Source organism: Condylostylus longicornis, unplaced genomic scaffold (genome assembly GCF_029603195.1).
Source record: "Condylostylus longicornis isolate FDR11 unplaced genomic scaffold, ASM2960319v2 ptg000100l, whole genome shotgun sequence".
NCBI classification, from domain to species: Eukaryota; Metazoa; Arthropoda; class Insecta; order Diptera; family Dolichopodidae; genus Condylostylus; species Condylostylus longicornis.
Window position 1 is genome coordinate 719,350 of NW_026578068.1, and position 22,226 is coordinate 741,575.

Consider the following 22,226-nt stretch of genomic DNA (forward strand, 5'->3'; position numbering starts at 1 on the left):
AAATGATAAAATTATCAATTTGTGCATACCGTTGAAGTTTTCTCTTCTAAAGAATTTTAAAATGTTTATTATGAATGTAATTCAGAAATATTATATTAAAACATATAATAAGTATATAAATTCTAATTGCTAATCTTTACATTTCTGTGGAATAGTTTAACGCTTACGCATATGCAATTATTCTGAATGAGATTTGGGTTTGGTATAAAATTAAAAAAAAAAAATTTTTAAGGCATTTCAGATTATTTGGTTTTCTCCATTTTCTCCTTGTATGCGGACAACTTTAAAATTTTTTTTTATTTTTAAATAAAATATACATCAAAAAAATATGTTCACCGTTTTGTTTATGAAAATATTCAAAAGACTCACGCAAAAGGAACGGATGGCGCTCCGTTTAACGGAAATTGATCATTTTTTATATGCTAATAAATTTGAAATAATAATTACATGCTAATAAAATTTGATTCACATAACCGCACTAAATAATAATTACACTAAATTACATATTTAACAAAAATTTGTTATTTTTCAATAAATATAAGTGGCAACTCTTAATTTTCACTCTTATTTTTATGATATAATAAGAAAAGAAAATTTAAAGCTGGAAGTTCTCTACATAAAAAATTATAAATTTTATTTTAAAAATAAAATAAAAATTTTTGTTTTCACTTACTTCGTTTTGTGGAAAATCGCTGAGAAATTTGTTAACATCTAAAAATTAAAATCATTTAAATTTAGTCGGTATAAGAAAATTTAATGATGTGTATAGAATGTCTAATTAAATTACCTTTCTTCTAATGCTTGTTATATAACATACTTATATACAAACTTTTGCATATTTATATATTCAGTGAGATAGCTAATTTTTTTCTTAAGAGGTTTGAAACATGCGTATTGAAAACAATCCACGAAAACAACCGTGCATTTTAGTTGAACTTACACATAATTTCACATTTTTAATTTAGTTATTTAATTGTGGCAATGGATATAGCCAATATATTAATTAAGTAAATGTTATGAAATTCATTTCATAACATTTATTTTATATATTATGATCTCACATAAATTTTTGCGCCAAAAATTACTTAAATTTTAAGTGAGCAAAGAGCAAAAATATTCATTTATTCAAAACATCACATTCATAAATATTGTACACATATTATACACAGTGCTTGATATACAAACATGTATATACGTATCTATATATTGTAAGTTACGCGTAAACAAATTAATTTATTGTTATTAGTAAGTTTTCACTTTTTATACTTATTTTTTTTCATAGTACTGAGGCAAAGCTTTAGCCTATATTACTAAAATTTTACATTCAATAACTGCATATACTTATATAGGTATATGTTCTCATAGGCAGTGCGGAATATACACATATTGTGTAACATTTGTTTATACAGCATATATTTCAGCATCCCAATTCCTTATACTTACCAAAATATCAAAGCTTTTTCAAGTTTAATATACAGTGAATTATGAATTTTTTTATTGTTTTGTTTTTAAAATTTGATGTTTCATAAAAATTGGGTATTAAATCAGAAATGCAAACCAGAAACTATATATTTGATGAGAGAAATCAGTTATGATTTAAATATTTTTGGTACTTATTTATTTTTTGTTTAATTAAAACAAGTTTTGAATTATCCGTTTTGCCCAAAGAACTACTTATCGTCAATGTCGATTCCGTATGACCAATTAATACCGATACTCGTATTACAAAAATATTAATTTCAAAGAGAAAAAAATCCTAGCTTTATTATTTAATGGCCTTTTACTCTATTTGATTATTGAAAGTTTTGATTAAGAAACTTTGAAATTTGCGAGTGTAATATTATCAAAAGTTAATATACAGTAAGTTTTCTTTTGGTTCATTGGCGTATGGTAGCGTTCCAAAGTTCTCTTTCACGATACCAAAGAAAAAAATATTTTCTACGACAGGCCTCTATTGTAAATGGTTTAAGAGGTAGGAATCACAAAAATAAAAAAAATGTTTGTATGTAAATTTAGCTATATGTCTGTCCATTGGTCGGTTCGCCTGTTGTTGATGCGTTCATTAATGAACATAAAGAATTAAGGATTTGAAATTCGGCACTGATGCATACTTTCACTGCAAGTATTTTTCCTTTATTAGATGTTCGTATGTGCTTTAAATAAATTTGAAGAAACTGGATCTCTACCGATCTCTAAGAATTTTTTTAAAAATAAAATTTTAATATTATATATTAATTTCAAATCATTCAAATCGAGCGTAAACGTTTTAAAGTTTTAAAGTGAAGATAAAGTTGACTAAAAAAAAGGCGGATACCCAAATTTGGAAAAGAAAAATATTAATTTTTTTACATATTTTAATTCCTGCCATTAATTTATTATAATTATTATTTTGTCAAGGATATTAATTTGACTGTAAAATAAAAAAAACGACCACACGACTCTTATTTTTTACTTCGTATATACAAGTGTGTGTATATACGATTCGTTGAAAAACACTTGAGAATTACAAAGCACTTAACTTATTTGGCTTGCCATTTTATATAAAAAAAAAATTAAATATTTTAGAATTTTATTAACTTTATAACTAATAAATTGAAGAATTATGGGGCTGATATTAATTTGATTGAATAATTTCAGAAATGAAAAAAAAAAATAAAAAAAAATTTTTAAATTCTTAGAAAAAAATTGAATTCGCTTTTAATTATTTTCTTTTTTTTTATAGTTAGGGACTTGCTTTATTATATTTGCCTGGTATTTTCTTACTCTTTTGTTTGTTGAATTATTTGTTTACTTATTTTATTTACCATTCTTTTCTCCTATGTTCTTCATTGAAATATATTTAGAAAAAAAAAATCCTATTATAGAATAGATTGGATTTAAACTTAAATTAAAAAAAAAAACAAAATACATAAATATTTTCCCATAGGATTAAAATAGAATAAATTTTTGTATATGTATATACAAACAAAATATCTGTATTTCATCTGTTTCTCTTACATATTATGTACTTTAAATAGTTTGTAACTGAGTAAATATTTGCCATAAATTTCCATAATTTTTTTTTTAATTTTTAATTTTTGCTTCTTAAGTAATTTTTTTTCAAAGTTTTGCTTTTAATTTTATTCAGATTTGTTTTTTGCTAAATTTTTTAACGTTTTCTACTCTCTCTATCTAGTTTTGCTCCATTTTAGTATCCTATCCCATGACAAAAATGTCAAACAATTATGAGCAAACAAAATAAAAACGAAAAATAAAAATTAAAAAAAAACAGAAAATAAAGCAAAAAGAAAGATAAAACGAGAAAAAATAGTGTTGACCTTGTCAACTCTGTGATAACCGTTCGAATGATTTTTTTACAGTTCCCATTAACATTTTATTGCATAACTTGTTAAATCACAACCAAATTTTGTCGGATTAGTTCCCAAGTTACTGAATTCAATTCCATTGACTTGTACGGCAGATATTTTTAAAATTTCACAAAATTACAACAAAATTTCGTAGTTTAATTGACTTAATTACCAAACTCGATCATACAAAATTGAATAACTCACTTTACTGTAAGACATATAGTTAGTAAATTATTTCGGGAGTTTTATAGTAGTTACTCGAGCCGCTGTTTCGAACGGATTGAAATTAAATAGGGGCTCTATAGTAGCTACTGCGCTTAAGCAATTTGCCTAAATTTTGTTATCGTAGCTCATATGTTTTTGAATTACGACTGGAACTGACAAACAGAAAGACATACGAACAGACACAGCTAAATCGATTCAGAATTCGCCGCAGATCAAAAAGATGAAATTGTATTTATATTTCAAATTTCTATGTCTTAGTATTACGAACGGAGTTGTAAATTTATAATGACTTTAGAACGTTCGTTCATGCGAGTATAATAAATAGAAAAATATTGAAAAAAATTCAACTGGAAAACGTAAAAACCGTATATACTTTTTTCATTTTATACTTTATAATCTGATGATGCGGTTTAACCGCGAGAGATTCGTAAATTGTGCGCAATGATTACAATATATGTAAGTGTATGGGAGAAAATGAAAACGAAAAAAAAAAAACAGAGGATAGAACAAATTCTAAAAAAAATGTCACATTTTATTGTATAAATTTTCGGATGAAATCCAGAGTTGCTCAACAATTTTTTTTTAAAAAAGTAACAATATTTAGAGTATTTTAACAAAATTATGAACAACATTGTTTAAATCTGTTAAAAGTTTTGATGTCTTTAACATTTAAGCTGTTTTGTTTTCAGTTTTTCAATATCAGGCCACTTATAGTGTTTCAGTATTCAAAGTGCTACATGTATATTTTAAACTAGCTACACATTTCTTAAAGAAATAAAGCAAATTTCTTCATACAAGTGAAGAACATGCGAATGAAATAGCAAAAAGAACAAGTTAAGCCAGAAAAATTTCGGACACTCTACCAACTGAACTACAAAAATATGAAGAAATTATTGAAAAATCAATAAATGTTTTAAAACACTGATTTTTCTCTATAAATTCTAGTGTGTAAAGATTAGATGAAAAGAATCTCAACTATTACATTTTAGAGTGCTATAGAAAATCATTAAAAAAATTCTTTAAAAATCTTTTTTTTTTCTTATTTATATTATGATATTATGTATATATACGCCTGTATAATAGTGTAGAAATTAATGTATCATATAAAGGAAAAAAAAAATTAAAAACAGGAAACCATTCCAACATATTTTTTAATTATGCCCGACAAATGAAATAAAATAAGAGAAGAATTTTTATGTTTTCACAAGTATCACCAATTCTTTGGTAAATAATTATGCGCGAATCCACAATAATGTAAAGAAAATCTGTAAAAAACCAAGAAAAGAACACAAGAACAAAAAAAAAAAACGCAGTCATAGCCTAGCTCTACTTCTTTTTTGTTCTTTTGTTTCTTTATTTTTTATTTGATTATTTTTTTTTTAGACTTGAAAAATTGTAGACTAAAACAACCATATTAAGATTTATGGCATTTTTTCTTTTTGATGTTTTAAGGGAATTGCGTTGATTTTTTCCTTTTATTTTTTGTTTTTTTTTTTGTGAAAAATTTCTTTTACTTATAATTTCTATTTATATTCTTTTCTTAATTCACTGATTTTCTTTTAAATATTTATAATAATTTTTCATATTTCTCTCCCTGTTATTAAATATACTTTTAATAAGAAAATATATATATAAAAATTTTAAATTAATTATAATTATGGAATACAAAACATTTTTGAACAAGTAAAAGAAAAAGAAAGAAACAAGTTTGCTTTGTCATTAGTTATTGTGAGAAAATAGGTTAGAAAAAATAGTACGCCTGTAATTATGCAAGAAAAAGAAAAAATACATGTTTAAAGAAGAAAGTTTTGTTTAATATAAAAATCCTGCATAGTTATTAAAATAAATAATTAATTATTTCAATAATTTTTAATTTTATTATTAAGCTTTATAAAAGATTTTAACAAACAATTTAAATAAAAATATTTATTTTTACTTTTAACAATAAAGTTATTGAAAAAATTTCTTTCATATTGATAAATGAAGTTTCAAAATCTTTCAAAATAATTATAAAGTTATTCGTACTAGATAGATTAACAATTTCGTCGGTGCTACCTTTCTTGGCAAATTATGTTAGAAAAACTTAATTATTTAAAATAACTGTTCATTATATAGAAATATTTCAATGCTGACATCCAAAAACGAGGATCTGCATTTGATTCATTTAAAATATTTGGAAATATTTTTTATATTATAAGTTGTCTAAGTATATGCATGTATAATAAAATCTGCAAAATTGTATAAGTATCTAAATATAGCCGATTTATTTAAGTGATTTCTTAATAACATTTTTATTTTCATTTTGAATTTCTAATTTATTTTATTTTTTCTCCATTCATTATTCATATACAAAGTTGTTAAACTCAAAAATGAATTAATTTGTATATGTATATATATATATACATATATTATTCAATTGGTAAATCATATCTACATATATGAATATTAATAAATATATATATGCATATAAGAATAAGGTAATATTACTTTTAAAGGCATTCTTCAATCTATGGAGTAAAATAAAAATTTAAAATTCATCTATTAATTTCGATATAAGTAGGCACCAAACAATCATAAAATGGATTTAAACATATAGCCAAACATTTAATTGCTTAAAAGCTACAAATAAAATATTTTTTCATAGTTACTATGAAGCAATTTTCATTGGTATACGTTTACAGAGTTTGTTTTAAAAACTAAAACTCTTAATCAATTAATCAATTTTCGAGACTAAACAGAAATTTGATATTTCTTTCAATTTATTATGATCCTAATGTATACATGATTTTCCTGCCATATCAGTACTTAAAAGTTCTGATTTATTAAATTTAAAATTTTATTTGCACTAAATTTGGAACATGATGAACTGAGTCACCCTATATATTTAAGTTCATTTTTCCATTTATCTTACACACATTTAAAAAATTTCCCTAAATGAGTTTAAAATATTAATAAATATTTTTGCATATTTTATTTTTTATAAAAAAAAAAAATTAATTCATTATCAAGATTATGTTTATTTCTGCTCTATTAATTAATTTGTTTTTAATTTTACAAAGGTTCAAATACATTTTCTCTAAAAGCAAAATAATATTTTGGTGAATTTCAAGAATTGCTTTAAATTTTCTATATTAATTTAAATTTTAAATTTATTATTTCTACATCATTCACATATATATTTAGTAAATGCCTTCTCTGTGAAATAATTTATTATTAGAAAATTAGTGTGAAGTAATATGTAAAAATTTCAAAATTAGACCGGTGTAAAACAACTGAAAAAACTTATTTTTTTGAAAAATGTTCCGGTAGAAATTTGGTTAAATAATTAAATTTCCTTATAGGCTTTGAATATTTGTATGATATCATTGCTTTTTTCATAATTCAAAAAATTCAAAAAATAATTTTAAAATATGTATTTTATATTCTGATTACTTGTACTTGAACCTTTCAAATACTTGATTATTAATATTTAATTGAAAATTGATTTGATCGATCATCACTATATAAAATTATAATAAAAAGTAGATTACAATTAAAACAAAATGCGAAAAATTAAATAAGTTGTTGATTTACTTGTCGCCCGCCTACACTATAATATTTCCTCGATGATTTGATGATTTATTTTTTATATCAATATTGCGTATATGAACGTTTGCACATGCGTAGACAAAAACCAAAGCGGAATAAAATGAGCAATTATAAATCAATTTAAAAAAAATTATTTCTGGCACAATTTCAGATTCTTAAGCTAGTTTTTTTTTCTTCATTTATTCTAATTCATATTGCTTTTCTTTCACCATCCATCCCTCAACAACAATTTTTAATTGACCAAAGAATTTTTTTTTTACAACTTTTCTCTATTGTTACTTAAATATGTTTGTGTATCGATATTTCAATGAATGAATTGAAAAGCAAAAAAAAAGTAAGAAAATAAAACAAAATTTTTTTCGGGGGGGTCAAAAAACTGCTTTTCTTTTTTTGGAAAAAAAAAATCTTATTGTGTGTTACATCATCACTTTTGTTATTCCCAAGCTATTAACATTCATTAACACATTTTTTTATCGTAAAAAATTGGAAAGAAACAAAAAGAAAAAATGAGAGTCAAAGAGTACAGTAAAAACGTTTTTTTTTTTAGTAGAAATGAAAGCAAGTATTCGTAACAAATTGAAAATTTACGGTATAACAAGTGGACAAACAACGGTAATGAAGCATTTGACTTGATCGTGTATTAAGTATGCCCGTAAACGTCAAAATAAAAAAAAATAATGTATAAATAATAAAAATTATAATTTCCGTTTTTGCTTAAATTTTTTTATTGTTTTTGTAATCTTAAATATGTGTTACATAAGAACAGAAATAAATAAAATTAAAAATAATTAGAATTTTTCAAAATTATGTCAAAATAAAATAAAATATTTAAGTATATTTTAAATGTGAATAATTAACTGAATTCGATATGGTTGAATATTTTAAATAAAGTGATTATTAAATTGGGTTTGTAACAATTGTTCTTTGCTGCAATTAGGTTTGTCACATATGAAGTAATTTTTTGAGTTAAAAGTCTTTAAAAAAAAAAGAAGTCAATTGGAGAAATCCACGAAGAAAATCAAAAAATTGGAATGCTTCCAGAAATGGATTTGACTATGGATTTCTAAAAACATGCAATTTGCCGAAATTTTGCAATTGTTTGAGTTGATATTTGTTGAAAATTTATATTTTACTTGTAATTATATTTTAGTTTTTGGATCCTTTACGTTTACATGTACAATTAAATAAGAACGTAAAATCATAACTTTCATTCAAAATTCCATTATTTCAAGTTATATTGTAATTTGAACAAATTCTTATATTTAAAATTCTTCCAGACTTCGTTTATGAGTGTATTCCTACAATATACTCGTATATTGGAAAAATGAATAAATCTTATTAATTTTCATGTGGAACTTTGAAAATTCAATAAAATATTCAATTTCAATGTTTTAAAAATGTTTATACATAATGCTAATTAAACTCTCCTGAATTTTGGTTCTACCTCTTTTTATTCCTATAATTTTAAAATTTTTAAAATAAAACAAAATTTTCTTTACTAAAATTAACTTTTAAAATCAAATGTCCTTTTGAGGATTTTTTTTTTTGTGATACAAATATAGTGTAAAAAAAATTCTATTTTTATTCAAATGAAAGTTTTATTACGATATGGTTTTCATTTTTCTTTTTCATTATTACAAAAAAACATACTATTTATTTTTGATTTTATGTTAACCCTCTGCACTCGATAGGCGCCGCTATTGCGCCGTATGTTTTCATTGCACTAACTTCAGTTGCTTTCAGTGCATCTGGAAAAGCCAGTGTAGTTTGCGTTCAATGACTAGCAGATTCTGTATTCAAAGTTCCTGTGCATTATTTCTTAGTGAATTTTGAATTTTATTTTATAACAACACATAATTTTTTTTGGTAAAACATTTTTGTAAAACAGAAGTTCATATTGCAGATGTTCCAACGCAAAAATGTCACGAAGTTGCCGCCCTCTTGAGTAAAAAACCACTCGGAGTGCAAAGGGTTAACTTTTGAAGGCTCAAAATATTGAAAAAATGGAAATTTGTTCGACTTTAATTAGAAGCGAGAATTGTATAAGGAAAGTTGGGAAGTTGTTTAGAAAACTCACGCGTTCATTTCTAAAAAAAAACTTTGAAAAATCGGTTATAGCAGAAAAATTGATTTTCCAGCCATTTTAAGCCATGTTATAATAAAATTGAAAGTTTCAAGTGTATTCAACTTTTGTCCCGGAAGATTTTGTGGAAATCACCCTCGGACCTCCAAAGAGAATTCACAGAAAACGTGTTTAAAACAATACTATTCATTTTGCATAGTTTCCGGTATGATTGTACACTCTATAGTATGAGATATGATTATTTTGGAACCGGGAAAACTATGAAACAATGTTTTCTCCCTCGATTTCGTTATCTAATATTTAAAAAATCACCCCATAAAATCTATTGAAATTCTAGGACAAAAAATTTCCCTTAAGATATTTGTGTTTTAACCGAATTCAGTCATTTATTTTTGGGCTGAATCAGAATTTAAGAGCCATTTTACTACAATAATATAATGGAGTCTAAGGATATTTAGAATTTTCACATACAGCTACGGTTTAATCAGGCGGCGTCGCGTTAATTATTATCACTCTTTTTTTTTTTTTTGGTTTATTTTTCCTTTTATTTCGTTATTTCGTGGAACTCTAATGAAAAGAGAAAAACAAATTTTCACATCACTTCACATTTACTATGTGTATAACATTTAAATGTATACATATAGTGTACGAGTGTATGTAAATATCTTGTTGGTTGCATAGTATTTTGTGCTAGAAAACAATTTATATTTTAGATACTTTATACAGTTTTTAACGTATTTGCCCCATGGGTAGAAGAAGGATGATGCTTATGTTTCAGCCTGTACGTCTATAAACTTTTTTTCTTTTATTTTTGTTGTAAATTTCTCACTTTTTTTCCTTTTCATTTGATTTTGTAAAGAAATTGTAAGGCAAATGCTATGGCATTTCTTTCTTTACTTTTTTAATATTTTCATGATTTTTTTTTCTGTATTTTTTGAAATTTTGCTGTAAAAGCAAATTATTTTATTTTTAGCATAAAATTATTCTGAATGAAACATTAAATTGTGTAAAATATGCAAGTTAAAATGCACTGGAACGGAGGCAGAAAAATAAAAAAAAAATGTCTAAATTGCAATAAAAAAGGAAAAAATAAAAACTAAAATGAAGAACAAATCTCCGTCTGGAATTTGGTTTGACTTTTTCATGATTTTTTCGCTTTCTTTTTTTTTAATGTTTTTATGCGCGCTTCTTTCAATTTTATTTTTTTTGTTTGGTTTTTACAAGTGTCTAGCAATTGCCTGTTTATGAGTTGGTAATGAAATTATAAAAATTGAATAGTAATAAGAGAAATTAGTAATAAGGAAAGAGAGAGATGATGTTTTTTCTTTTCCTTTCATTTATTATAAAAAAATAGAATTTCATGACTCTGGCAATGATGATGATGATGATAATAGTGACATTAATGTTATTACTTCATACAGAGCAAAAAGAACCGACTACTGATACAAAATGCAACAAAATGTTCATAATTTCTAAAAAAAAAAAAAAAAAAGGAAGAAAATAGAATGAAAATAATTTTCACGCAGGAAATGAATATGTGCATAATAAAATGCATTCGACTTTATGAAACATATGAGTACTGAATAAATATTATTTTGTATATTTCCTTATACATATAACAAATATTTGCGTTTCGCATACTTGCAACATTTATACAACTGAATCCTTTTGAAATGAACATATAAACAAAATGGAGTAACATGCTACATCATCAAAATCATGTAACTGAAAATCTTATTAAATTTTAACATGTAATAAAAATGTAATCCAGCCTTCAAACTTCTTTTTAGTAAAATTTTATTTGTTTTGAGTTAAAATTAACGAAAACCTTATTAATAATAAATTATAATTCTATTGACAATATTTTTGCATAAATTTTAGATATTCACTGTGTTACACTTCTTTATAAGATATAATGGTGTTTCACTGTAAATTCATCGTTATTAACGCAATTTTGCTTTCCTCATCCAAAATAATTATGATTAATACGATGGGTTATTGAATAAAATGTTTAACAAAATGATTTAACAAGTTTATTTAAATATTTTATTTATTTTTCTTTAAAAGTATTTTATTTGAATTTTTGGTTTTAAGACATTTTATTACAATTTAAATTGAAATACAAGCTTTAATAATATTTTCAATTAATTGATGGCACAATTTGGATTTGCAACAAAATTTATTATTAACATGATATGAATAAAGTTTTGTAGGCCTAATCACCAAGAAAATCTGAAAATAATTGACTAATTGTTATACATTTTTGAAAAAAAAAATTTTTTTTTGTTTCACTTGAAAACCATTTTTTCACTCAATTCAATGACTTGTAAAAATGTTGTTCTTGCATGTATTGAACAAAGTAATTAATTTCTTATCAAGAATGTAGTAAAATTTAAAGTTCATCAAAATTTACATGTACCCAGTTGAACTACTTTTTAAAACAAATGTATGTACTTATGTACAAAAATTATTATTAAATTACTTGCTTAAATTAGTAAAATTTCCATTTCAGCAAATTTTTATATGATGAATAAACAAAAATGAAATTCAATATTGCATTAACTATACCAAATTTATTATGCTTGTACGTAAAATGTGTATACAAAGGTCATATTTAAAAACATCTGGATTGTAACCATTGTCAATCAATAAAAAAAAAAAAAATAATTCATAATTAATACATGCTCACATGATTTAGGTGATCACTGTTTACAACAGTGTTTATGTGAAACACACATAATTTTGCAAATTTTATATACTTAAGTATTTTATAAATTTTATAATATGAAATACATTGTATTATATTGTTTTAGCTCAAGGAATTATTTATTAATTTCATTAAAATTTCGGATATTTTAACTTAAACGTTCAAATTTATCGTAAATTTTACTAGCTTATGGAAATTAAATTTTTTTCAGTAAAGGCTAAGGATGATGTAGTTAAATGATTAATCAAATTTGCAATACTTTATACGCATAGTCCCAGTATGATTTTCTCTGATTAAAAATTTTCAAATTAAAGTTAATTATGAACGTATAAATTTTAATTTACAACACATTTACCGTCCTCAAATATTGAATTCCGTATTGAAATAATATTGAAACGTTCCGTATATTGAATAAAATTTTTATAAATTTTCAAAATTAAATTTTACTTGATTTAGTAAAAAATTATTTTCTTATTAAAGCTATATCTTTTCGTTACATAAAAATAGTAGAACTATTATATTTATAGGGGTCAGTGTTCTTTAGGGTCAAATTTCATAATTTTAACAAATTAACTTTTAAATACTCTTATTAAATATGCTTTGATATAGTTTTTGTTGTTATTATTTTAAATGTAACTATAAATATTGTGAATCAGCACATTCTTTTCTTTTCATAATACTTGAAACATTTTAATTTTAATTTAAAACTATTGTGATTTCACAAAAAATCGTTGTTATGCTTACATACAAAAAAAAAAACCAAATTTGATATTTGAACGGAAGTTTCTTTATTTTTAGTTAACTTGATTTATTTCTGAATCAGCTCGTGTAAAATATTATGCAAATTATTGTTTTACAGAAATGTTTTTTTTTTAATTTTTTCAAAATTATGAAGACATTTAGTCAATTATGAAGACTAAATATAAGTTGATCAATGTAAGTTTTAGGAATTCTCTATATATATAATATAGAATAAAGTCAAAAATGGCTGCGGTGGCTTGGAATCTACAATCTACAATATGTCTTATTTGCTAACTTTTTAAACCATCTTCATCGGTGGTTATTTTCAGCAGTTAATGTTCTAGTAAAACAAAAATAACACAAAAGAAAATTTCAATGGTGTTTTACTCGGAATGGCAAAAATGTAGATATCATGTTCTGACAGAAAACCCTACATAAGTACATATAAGTACAAAGGAATTATTGAATTTTTTTTTCAAATAAAGGAACAAAAATATGTAATATATGATGTAATATTTGTAAAGTGGATTAGTATACTGCGGTAGATAATTGAAAAGGTGATAATTTCATTAAAATGTTACATCACATTTATTTACTTAAAATAAAATTAATATTTTTCTTTTCCATGTGTCAAACATACCTTTATATGTCCCATATGATTATAATGCAATATAGTAGGATAAAAATGCACTATAGTTTATGTCATCGGTTTCAATTTAATTAAGAAATGAAGAAAAATTACTAATATTTTTAATTCATGAAAGAATCGTTTTATTTATTTTTATGTTTTATTAATTAGGTTAATTTTTTTTTATACGGGATGATTCACCGACAAGTTAGGAGTCTTATACAACCGGATAGAGGGTCGAAAATGAATAAAATTTTTGTTCGGAACATAGTGTTAAACCGGAACAAAATAAAAGTATCCAAAAAAAATTTTAATATACTTAAGGTTTTTTGCTCATATTTTGTGTTCCAAATAAAATAGAAGTTTCAAACAAATAGTTTTTGAAAGAGCTTTAAGTAAATAACAGCGGACTATTTGGTTTTGCATGCTTTTTGCAAATACAAGCATTCGAACTTTGGGAAAATTACAATTTTACTCATCTTTTATTTTTTTACTTTTTTTGCGCCGACAATTTCTCATGAATTTTTTCTAATCTCCTTTTTTACAGAATTTTGCCCAGCTGCTTAAGTTTTAATCTAGGCTATTAACCTTTAGAATATCTTTTATGACACAAGAGATATATCACAAAACCCATTTCTATGTCCATTTTCAAAGGCCTTAATAAAATCTGTAAACTTAAAAAATTATGGCTAAATCGGCTGTGAACCTATGAGAATGACATAATAGTAATAGTAATTTAAATTCAGAATCGTATATATCAGAATCTGTTAAATTAGATTAATATTTTTTAGCGTTACGAATAAAATAGTAAATTTATAATATTTTCTAGACATTGTTTGTATGGCTAATTATTTGCTAATTTGTTTCAGAAAAATTTAATGAAATATTAGTGTTAGTTCAGGTAACAGAGTACAACTCAAATTTTCTCAGTTTTTACATAGTTTTATGTCTGTCTTTTTATTTTAAAGTTTTTGTTAGTTTAATAAAACGTTTAAAATTTCAAAAAACTTGCAATCGGTAAAATTTTTTAAATATGAAAAATTTTTCACGTTTTTTTTCTTTGGTTTGTTATTTTTTTTCTTTTTTTAATTTTGCAACATTTTCTTGGCAATTCATCAACAAAACAGCAGCAAAAAAAAGTAATCACATATTTTTGTTATCTCTTGTCTTATTTTCTTGATGTGATTTTCGTTCAGCAAATTAAATAATAATAAAAAAAAAAAACAAGAAAAAAAACGGGAGTAAAAATAAAGTATTAATGCGATTAAAAAAAAAAAAAAATACAATAAGAAATATGAATGCGCGGTAGTGGTGGCGGTGGTGGTGACTGGTGACAACAACATCAGCGGATGCAAGATAATCATACGCTACAAATTATATTTATAGATAGGAAACGAAACAAAGTGAACAAATGAGCAAAAATGAAATGAAATAATGAAATAAAAAAAAAACACTATGCTAAAATCAGGAAATACAATTTTTGTTCTCTTGTTTTTTTTTTTAATTTTTTGATTCGCGATTTCTATTTAATTCTATTTTATTCAAGATTAATTCAAATCTAAATTGATAAAATGGAACGTATACCGTGAGAAAGAATGAGAAAGTCATTATCTGAGAATTATAGACAAGGATAAAGAAATTTTGTGATATTGATTTAGTGGGGTATACGAAAATATCATTGACTGTATGATAAGATTAGAACAGCTGTTTTTAATGGGATATTCTAAAACTAGAAAACAAATTTCATTCAAATAATCTTGTTTGTTTTAATTGTTTTAATACTCAAATATTATTTTCAAAAGTTTATAATATTTTTGTTATCAAAAGCTTTTTTATTAATATTTTCTTTTTTTTTTTTTTTGAGTAAAGTTCAATTTTTTATTTGTTTGTCTTTGGAAAATAAAAAAAACAAAATTTTGAGAAACATAGATTAAAGCAAGAATATATGTGGTTCCAATCAATTAAATTTAACAAATGCAATTTAACATAAAACTAAATTGTTATTGACGTTACATGTATGGCTATGGTTCGAAAAATTTTCACTAAATTTATGACGATGTTAATAACAAACTTTCTTTGTGCAAAATTTTCAAAATTCTTTTCAAAAGCTATTTTGAACAAATTTCTTTGTTCAAAATAGCTTTTGAAATTATTATGACCAATTCCATTTTGGACTTAATTGGAATTATGAGAATTTGGTAAATTTATTCCAATAAATCTAGTTATCATTAGGATATACAGATGGAAGGACGAAAGCGAACACTATATTATACAGTCTGAAACATTGATTAAAAAAAATGTACTGGCTATTCGAAAATTCACAAATTTCAAGATTGTCCTAATTCTTTCAAATTAATAAAAAAAAAATTTTTTTCAAAATCTACGATCTCGGAGATTATACATACGTACACCTATTTTGGTCATTGTAAATATTCCATTGTCTCTTTCGTTTTCAGTTTCTTACTCAAATGCAAAAATTTAAAAGCGATTAATAAATCGAGTTGTGCTCTTCAAATCATTTTGTGTAATAAATTTGTGTATTAAATAACATTAATTTTTAATTATAATGCCATAAATATAGAGAAAATTAATTAAAAATTATTACAAACTCAATTTCTATTATAGAAAATATAAGGCTAATAAATATTTTAATGATCAATATGATATCTAAGTTTATTGTTTCAATAAAAAATTTTTTATACTGAAATAAAATAACACTTTTCAGAAATAACTTTCAGTATTCCCCTATACCTTTGCTGTTATAAGGGAAGTGAAACACCGTTTTATAGTCAATTAAAAAAAAAATTTTTTTTCTTATTTTATGTGTTAAAATTTTCACAAAGTGTTAATCAAATTTATTACATTTTTCTTTAACACCCGAAGAACTGGTCAAATTAATTAAACCCAGAATTTTTTAAATCAGAAGGGAAATAAATTTAAAATATTATTTTTTTTTTTTTTAGGAAAATTTAAAAATAATATTTTTCTAATATTTAATGAACGAGGAATCCTTGAAAACAATTTTAAAAGTATTCCTTTTTGAAAACCACATAACAAAAAACCACAAGAACGCCATATTAAAAATTTATCATCTTCTCTTAACAATAAAAATATAAATTTTTTCTTAATACATTCTCAAAAGAGTTGTAAAACAATAGGAAAACAATAATATAGAACAGTATATATTTTTTATTACAATATTTCTCTCGAAATCATTTCTCCGGAGAGGATAGAAGAGTAACTTCTCGCATAAATATATTTGGAAAATTTTTTCTTCAAATTTTTATGTAAATTGAGGAAACACTTGATTATCTTATATAAAAGAATATTTTCTCGGTATATATCCTTATATATTGGTGCTACCCACATAAACCAAAAGATCCGGATTCATTTTGTAGTGTTTTGTGTACAATCGCTAATCATCTAAATGTTTTTGTTGTAATTTTTACCAAAATTATTATCAAAATGAGAGAAAAATATAAAAATAAATTATCAAAGGCAAAAAAAAAGACGTCCTAAATATCCTTGACAGGCGCCAAAAAAGTATATATGTATACATATATTGTGAATTTTTCGTTTTCTTTGTTCTTATTTTATAGCTTTCTCCTTAAAAATAGTAAATATTTTAAGGATTTTTTGTAAAGAAATAAAAATATGTATTCCCTGGAAAACGCATATAATAATTACAAAGTATCTTGAAAATTTAAAAATTTTTTCTTTCGTTTTGACCTTTTTTAATTATTTTATACAGATATTAGATTTAATTTAGTTAAGTATGTATATTCAGGTAAAATATTCTACTTTTATGTGAAATCTTTGTTTATATATGAACGAATATCGAAATTATTAGTTGTGTACAGTAAAATAAAATAAATACTTTTAATAAACATAGGTATGTAAAATTGTATAAAAATTTTGAACTGAAAACAAACTGTATGAAAAACGACATTAAAAAAATACTTTATTATATTGTATATTTTTATATTTTTATGTACTTTAATATAATATAATTATATTTTATATTAATCAAATTCTATCAAATAGAGAACAATAGTCTTTCAACACAGTGCAGTTTTCGTTAAAACACCTTAAATTTCAAATGAATCAAACATTATTATTGAATAACTCTAACTAGCTCATTCTCAAGTAAATAAGTGAGAAAATTTTGTGTTATCACTATATCATTATACTAGTGCGATATCTACACGGTATATCGTACTGATAAAATTACTAAATAGCACGCTAATGCAATGAATAAATAATTTGATTTCAATTTAATAAGCAAACGATAATTAAAAAAAATATTAAAAAATCAGAATCTATTTTTAATTTTTTTTTTTATTCAGCTAAATATATTATTGCTGACTTATTGCACATGTTTTCCATCTTAAACGTTTTATAAGAATTTGCATTTTAATTTTTCTTTAGCTATGACGATGTGTAAACAAATAAAATTTCAAGTTATGAATGAAAATCCAATTAAAAATGGAAAAGATAATATTTTTTTATTTTATTTAAAACCTCTTCAATTTCCAATATAATTTAAAAAAAAAAAAACTGAAGGATATTATTTTGTCTATAATATGTGGTAACCCTTAACTTAACAGTGTTTTTCAAATTTTAAATTTCATGTTTGAATTTTTTGCCCAGTGTATTTTAATCTAACAATAACTTCTTTCATGAACTCTATTAAAACTACGTCAAAAAAGGGTTAACATAATATGTTGCGTGTAATCGTGAGTGTAAGATTTTTGAAATTTTACAAAAAAAAAAAATCATAAAAATTAACCAAATTTATGAACTGTTACATAGTGTTAAAAATTCAAAAATTATTTTAACGTAAATTATATTTTCTAGAAAATATTAAAGAACCATATGGTGATAGTACTGTATACCAGAAGTGGTCAAACAGAAATCCGGGACCAACATGCAACTCTTTGAAGAATTGTTGTTTTTGGCTCTCGACAGATTTACCCCAGTTCGCTTAACATTTTTATGTTATTATATATTAAAAAATTATTAACGTTCTGTGCGTGTTTCAAAAATTTTGTAAAATCACTGACAAAAAATATGAAAGAATATAAGTGCAATGCTGTAACGAATTTCTGTCCAAGTATATCTTTAACCTGTGTATGAATGTATGGTATGGTAAGGTATGGTCGAAGTTAAATGACTTATGATAAAAACTGCTCGAACAATTCCATACTAGTTTTGAATTTATAATCTTTCACTGCAACATAAATTTAACTTTTTTTGTATACACTTTTCTTATGTATTTTATTGCGATTCGCGAAATATTTTAATTTTAAGGAAAATGGATTGGACAATCTAGCACAACGACTAGCTCTGCCATAAAGCAAATTATTTATAATTCAAATATCAAATTATTTAAATATTTCCAAAAAAAATGTACAACGTATAACAATAAACTTTTAAAAATTTTTAAATTGTAGTTAGCTAAAATTTTCGTTAATTATCTTTCTACATAAAAAGAAGCTAGAAATGTTTTACGGTTTGAAAATCATTTTGTTAGCAAACATTAAATTCAGTTTTCCTGAAAGTTACTGGCCAAGAAAATGCAAAAATATTTTCTATAAGTAATTAAATTATGTATCAACATATGTATGTATATATGTATGTTTTTTTTTCGTTTTTTTCATTTAGAACTAAAATTATTTGCCAACTATGTATATATAGACATATATTCATATAAATATAAAATTTCGTATGTACATTACATTGTATACGTACCTTAGTATTTGTGTATGAGATTTTCTTAGATTGTAGGTGTTATATTTCCATATTTCTCTCTCTATCTCTCTATCCTCTTTGTTTTCCTGTTTGTTTTATTTTTTAACTTAAATTTTTACGTAATTTAATAACTCACATCTTTTCAATCTATTTTCATTGCATTGGTTGATGCTGAAATGAAAACTCGTTATTCTGATTAAATATTTTTAAACGTCAATTAATTTTTCAGGTCGGATAAAATTTCATTTAAAGAGAAATATAATGCCTACCTATGTACATACATATGTAAAAGTTTTTATTTTTTATAATGTACAATGTAGCGTTAATGTTTCTATATAAATTTAGGTACAACACGTCCCCATGTTTATATTAGATACATATTTGTATTCATGTGTTAAGCGAGTGAATGTTTATCCTTAAATTTTTTGTGAAAGAACGCATTTTTTCTCTATTATATTTTAAAAAAAAAAAAATGTTCATAATTAAAAATTTTTATAATATAAGTTAAAGTTTTAGTGTAACTAAATTAAATATTTTCAATATGAGCTTAAAACGGATAACCTTTTCTTTTGTATATTATAGTTGAAGTACGTTTATATTTTATCCGAGATTAGAAATTTACTTAAAGCCTGAAATTTAAATATGTCATATCTATTCTGTTAAAAATTTAATGAGTTTCGTAAAAAATTTTTATAGATATTTTAGTGATTATCTTTTAATTCTGATGTTATCATCCTCATAAACATTGACACGCTGCTTTCCTTTATTTTGTAGGTTATTATGCATTTACTTTATCAAGGACAGGATTTTAAAATTGAAGAACTCGTATTGAAAAATTCTAAAAAAAATCTATTAAATTTCAAACACACCTTATTTAAGATTTATGCAATTTAATAATCAGATATATAAATCAAAATCCTGAGCAGTTATAATTAGCATCACCGTTAATCTGAGTAACATTAATATTTATTCAATTTGAATTTGTACTTTCATGCAAACTTACACTATATGCATTTTGTGTCTATGATCCATTTTTAGAAAATCAAATATTAAATTCTAAAGTACAGGCTCTTCAAAAAAATAAAACTTTAAAAGCTATGTTTTGAGAATAACTGGTTATAAAAATGTAAAACAATTAATTGTTCATAACTTTTGGCACTTTAGAATGCTTTCTTATTTTTATTTGCATGAACACAAGTATAGAAATTATAGTTTTATATAAACGCATATACATACGTAATGTGTTCCTCAAAATTTACTTTGCTTTACACTTAATTAAAAATACAAAATTCTTTAAAAATTTAAATAGCAACTTTTTAATTTTTTTTCACTTACGAAAAGGTAAATTTCCTCGTAGCTAATCTTTAAGGTAATAAAACGGTAAATGAACAGGTAAAAATTTCAATTATTTTCGCTTAAAGCGCTCATTTATATTTGCGTTTTTTTTTTATCTTTTCATTTTCTATATCGAAAAAGTAAGTGACTAAAACAAATAGTAGGTGTTGTCGCAAATTATTGAATTTCATACTTAAAATTAAAACAAGCAGATATAAAGTAGCAATTGTCAAAAGAAGAGTCTTTGTATATACATATGTATATACGTATATATAACAGCCATGATGAGAAAAAGAGAAAAATAGAATAATTTTTTATTACTCTAATTTCGTGTATAGCGTTAAATTAACAAAATGAAAACAAGTATAAGAAAAATTGTTGATAAAATTGTGTGCAACATATTTAATGGTGTACAACGAACAACGCGTAACAATATAAAAATAAAAAAAAAGTAATTACAATAATTTATTATTGTTTACATTAAAATGTATAAATTAAAGGTGTAAATTTTTCAATAAAAAATAATTTACTGTTACGTAAAATTATCAGAAAATTTTTCATTTCTTATCATTCAGGTATAAATAATTCAGGATCAGTCAGGGTACAATAAAATAAAAGAATTTATGTATGTATATGCTAAAGTGTAAAAAATGATAACATTCTTGAATTTTTTCTCTGGTATTTTTATGCAAATTTTACATTTTACATTTTCAAATTTGTTTGCATAAAATATTTAGGTATTTAATTAAAATTTTACAGGAAAATACTTCAATGATATTGATAAAAAATTGCAAAATTACCTAAAAAACCAATTTTTTCTGGTTTTGAATTTTTAATATAGAAAATTATTTACTCAATAACTTGATATTTTAATATCAAATTTCTTCATTACGATATTAAGCTTTATTTAAAGTATAATAATCTACATTAAATTTTCATTTATGTAGGTAGATTCATAATAACATTAAGATTCTAATTTTATTTACTTCTAAATTACAAAAAAAGCTCGCTCTTAATATTTTGCATGTTTTAATCATAATATTATTTAATTTAATTATATTGAAGAAAAAAAAAATTGTGAACTGACCTTGAACTTAGCCAAATTAAACTTATTACTCATTTTTTTTTCTTCTAAAATATTTTAATTACACTTAATATAATATTATATTTTTTGTTTTTTTTTTTTCTATTTTCAGGTGGGTTAAAGTTTTCAAATGAAAAGTGATTAGATATGATGAAATTTTTTATCATAAAATACCATTGTGAATTGAAATTTTTATTTTTTGTTTGCTTTTCACTTTAATCATTATAAAGTGTTGAATAATTTTCATTTGGTATATAAATAGAGAAAAACAGGTGATTATGAAATCATATTGATTATTTTATTTTTTTTTTTGTTCTTATATACAAGAAAGCAGTTTTGAAACTTGTTTTGAATTTTGTTTTAATCTCAGGATAGTAATACATGACTTTACAGTTCTTTAATAATATTAAATTTTACTTGATAATCAGCTAAAAACCAAGACATTATATTTGGATAGAATAAATTAAAATGTCATATGAGGAAAACTCCTCTAATAACATTTTAATTTATTCTATCCATACTCCATAATTAAAAGAAAAATTTATAATATAGAACAGATTACTCATAAAACTGTGAAATGATAAAGAATTGTTAATTTCTTTCTTAGTCTACTCGCGATTTTTCAAAATTTTAATCAAAATTGTAAATTATTCAATTAAATTGTATAATTATTTCCTATAAAAATTTTGAATGAAATTTTTTAATTAAGTTAGAACGTTTTGCTTTATTTGTCATAA

At 23.3% G+C, this 22,226-nt stretch overlaps 1 protein-coding gene across 7 annotated transcripts in view; it reads left to right on the plus strand.

The window, feature by feature from the left end:
* Positions 1–22,226, plus strand: part of LOC129614031 (transcription factor E2f1) — a 99,069-nt gene that overhangs the window by 20,889 nt on the left and 55,954 nt on the right. The window contains exon 2 of one of the 7 annotated variants that reach the window (XM_055528404.1): positions 21,602–21,761. The exons of the other annotated variants lie outside the window; for them this stretch is intronic. The gene's annotated coding sequence lies outside the window, so the exon portion shown is untranslated. The remainder of the gene's footprint in view (positions 1–21,601; positions 21,762–22,226) is intronic. 7 annotated transcript variants of the gene reach the window in all.